Source organism: Cupressus sempervirens, chromosome 11 (genome assembly GCF_028749045.1).
Source record: "Cupressus sempervirens isolate cs-2001-9-10 chromosome 11, ASM2874904v1, whole genome shotgun sequence".
Classification (NCBI taxonomy): domain Eukaryota; kingdom Viridiplantae; phylum Streptophyta; class Pinopsida; order Cupressales; family Cupressaceae; genus Cupressus; species Cupressus sempervirens.
In genome coordinates, this window is record NC_143128.1 from 631,747,055 (window position 1) to 631,750,921 (window position 3,867).

Below are 3,867 nucleotides of genomic sequence, written 5' to 3' on the forward strand. Positions count from 1 at the left end.
ATCTTCAATATGGTGATGACAGTAGATAGACATAGTTAGAACAACTGGTAACTAAAGCCAAAGCGGAATCTTTAGTAAGAAGAACCTTATTAGGAAACTGAGAGACAATAGACAAACACAGTTAGGACAACCAATGACTAACGTGAGAGAGATCTTTCATAAGAGGAATCTCCAAAGTGACACTAGTGCTAGTAGGCAAATGCAGTTAGAACAACCGGTGACTGACACTAGAGATTTTCTGTAAGAGGAATCTCAAAGTGACACTAGCAATAGTAGGCAAACACATTTACAACAACTAGTGACTGATGCAAAAGAGATTCTTATGACACTATAGGGTGTTGCCTCCGAGTTATGACAAGATTAAATCCATGGATACATGAGTGAAAGCAACAAACTAAAGTAGGAAAGCAACTGTACAGGAGCCAAAAGATGCATTGCAAGATATAGCATTGGGAACAAGAGGTGCCTGTTTACCAAGTTTTCACCTTCTTGGCAGAGATTCTTTTTTTGCTACCATGATGCTTGTTTGCCAAGTTTTCATCAATGACACTTTTTTTGTTTTTCAATTTTTTTGTATTTTTTGGATTTTTCAAATTTTTTTGGTATTACCAAGGTGCCTATTGCTAGTTTTTCACCCAAAATAATGATTTTTTCAAGACTTTTTGTAATTTTTAGACGATTTAGAGATAACTAGCTCTCGAGAAGGATTACATTGATTCTACCACCAAGATCTAGCAAGGCTTAGGACAAGATATAGTAGCAAGCTAGTGGATAAGTAGAGATGGATAGGCAAGGAGTATGAAGTGAGTGAAAGTTACCCTCAAGGAAAGTCTTCACAAGATTACCCAAGCTAGGGAAAAAGGATATAGCAGTATAAGCTCATGGTGTAATGAAAGGTATCACGTAAGTAATCTAAGAAAATGACCATGTTAAGAGATCGCTAAGAACTAAGCTTTTTTCTTTCTTTCTTTGATCAAGACCAAAGGGTTAACTGAATAGGATAGCAAAGTTTGTTATGGAGGTTATGAGTGAATGACTTTGGGAATGAGGACATCTGAAGGATAAGCAAGATCATGATAGGATGTCATGGATGGAAGAATTATGCATAACACCTGTTTACCAAGTTTTCATCATGATATTTATCCAAGGTGCCACAAGAAGTGGTTTTCACCAAGGCACTTTTTCATTTCTTCATTTATATATATATACATATATATGTATATATATATATATATATGTATATATATATATATATGTATATATATATATGTATATATATATATGTATATATATATATGTATATATATATATATATATACATATATATATATATATATATATATATATATATATACATATATATATATATACATATATATATATATATATATATATATAATTTATTTTAGAAAGAGCTCAAGCTCTCCCAAGTTAGATAGCACGCCTATAAGAAAGATAAGTTATGATAAACCAAGGCCTTAGCAAGGTATGCTCAAAGATGCAGATAATGTAATGGAAGGGAAATGATAGGAAAATGAGAGGTAGATGGAGGATAAGGTTGTTGGTTTTGAAAGACTAAAACAAGCAAGGGTAGCAAGTAGCTGTAAGATTTAGAGGATTTCATGAAGGTGGATGAGATATTAGGCAAGATCAACATTGACACACATCTTGAAGGGTGATGGAATGATGGGGAAATCATGGACAAAATAGATTGAGGCTTAGATATATGAGGCGGTAGAGCCACTTTGGAGGAAGGTGGAGTAGAAGGTTTTGAAACCTTCTAAAGAAGATGTTGGGAAGAAGATGGAGCGGAAGCCTTTGGAAGCTTGAATGTCAACTTTGATTTGTTTTCAATATTCAAGTCCTTCAAAAGAGACTTGGGAATCCATATAGCTTTTAATTTTTCATTAGATGCTTTGGAACACATTTCTTCAATAACAGATTTAAGAACCCACATTTTCTTTGGTTGAGCTCTTTGAATAGTGGACCTCTGTGGTCTCTTCTGTGTATTTTCCTTCTTAACATTCACATGTTGATTAGAGGAGACATACTAAACTTTTGAAGATGGATTCATGCACTTGTGTTTGGGTTTATCATCCAAATTGCTTCCAAAGGTCTTGGGACTTGTAAATGAATGAGGCCAATATAACTAGTTTAGATGGAAAGGTGAATGTGAAGGGTTAAAGTATGTGTATCTTTGTTGATTTGTATTCAAATCTATTTCTAGAGTCTGCACAATAGGCTCATGAATTTTAGAAGGAAAATTACTTGGAGTGGACTTCATAGGCATAGCAGGGCATGAAGACATATGATCTATGAAGGTAGTGAAAAGACTTGTAGCCCAATATTTATTGGCTTGAGCTTCTTTTAAACGTAGTCCTTGAGAGTTTACATAGTCAAAAGGGGTAGTAGCGAGTTCTTTGCTTGGTGAATATGTGTTGGAAAGATTGGACACTTTAGAAGGTGATTATATGTTGAAAGAGATAAGTGTCACACTTAAACCATTACTAGAATTGGTTTCATTATGTAGATTCTTCTTGAGAGTACAATCTATAGTAGATGAGAGCTTAGATTTTTGAATTATGCCATTATCAAAGAGATCTTAGATCTTCTTTTTTAGCTCCTTACAATGTGCAATTTTATGTAAATTATGTCTATGATAAGCACAATAGTTACTCTTAAATGAAACTCCCGCCAAAGTGACCTTAGGTAAAATAATGAGTTTTTCTCCAAGAGGTTCTTCCAAGGTTAATTAGTAAGATTTCCCCAAAGGTGTAAAATCACACTTTGGTTTAAATTCCCAAGGTTTGTTTTCAAAGATACCTTTAGATTTCTTGGGTACACTATTTTCCAGGGTTTAGTTTCAACATCATAAGAAGTTGATGGCTCATTGTCATTAGAGGAACTGGAATAACCTTGGAAGGAGAAAGTGCTCGATGATGTGTTTTCCTCTTCTTTTAGTCTTTGAAGTTGAGCACTTATTGTTTCTATTTGTTTCTTCATATTTGTAATTAAAATCCCTTCTTCCTCACTAAGAACATTAGACCGAGTGTATTTATTGCAAGCCATTTTGATGTACTATGGTTTATGTGAAGAAAAAAAAGAAATCCTTTCCACCCTTATTTGCAATAGTCATAGACAATGACAAAGAGAAAAAGCCTAGACAAAGACCACACTAGAACACAATCTAAAAAAAGCAAGATAAGAGTGTTGTATACTTAGGTACGAGTCATCTGAGTAATGGCTAAAACACCCAAGGATTATGACTATTGTGACACAAAGTATGATAAACAAGAAAGGACAAGAACAAGATAATTGAGTGAGGAGACTAGTTCATGTGTATATCACAAGTTGTTGACTAAGCAAAAAGTCATTGTTTGACACTGTTTGTAGATAGAGAAGTGATCAATTGTTGTAGATACAGATTAGACTTGAGGCGTAGATAACTTTGACATAATAGTTTGACAATTTTTAGGACAAGATCACGCATGAGCATCCTCAGGGAACTATGTGAGAAAGCACAAAGAAGTAGGCAAAGATTTAGAACAATAATTTTTGGACAGTTTTATTGTGTGAGGACTTGCACAAAGTTTCACAAGGAGTTGATAGGCCAAAAAAAGATAGATTTTGGCATACAAGGTAGTGTTTTTGCAAAATCTCGCATGGAGATTTGCAAAGAGTCACGTGAGGACTTGCACAGGGCTACACAAAGAAGTGTTGACAGGGTGTTTTCTTGCCTGAAATTTCATAGAACTGGGTGTGAGAATCTAGACAGACTAACAATTGTTGACTAGATTTTGAAGAGATTTTCAATGTTTTTGACAGTTATGAATAGATGATTGGTTGTGTTGACAAGTTTCAGATAGA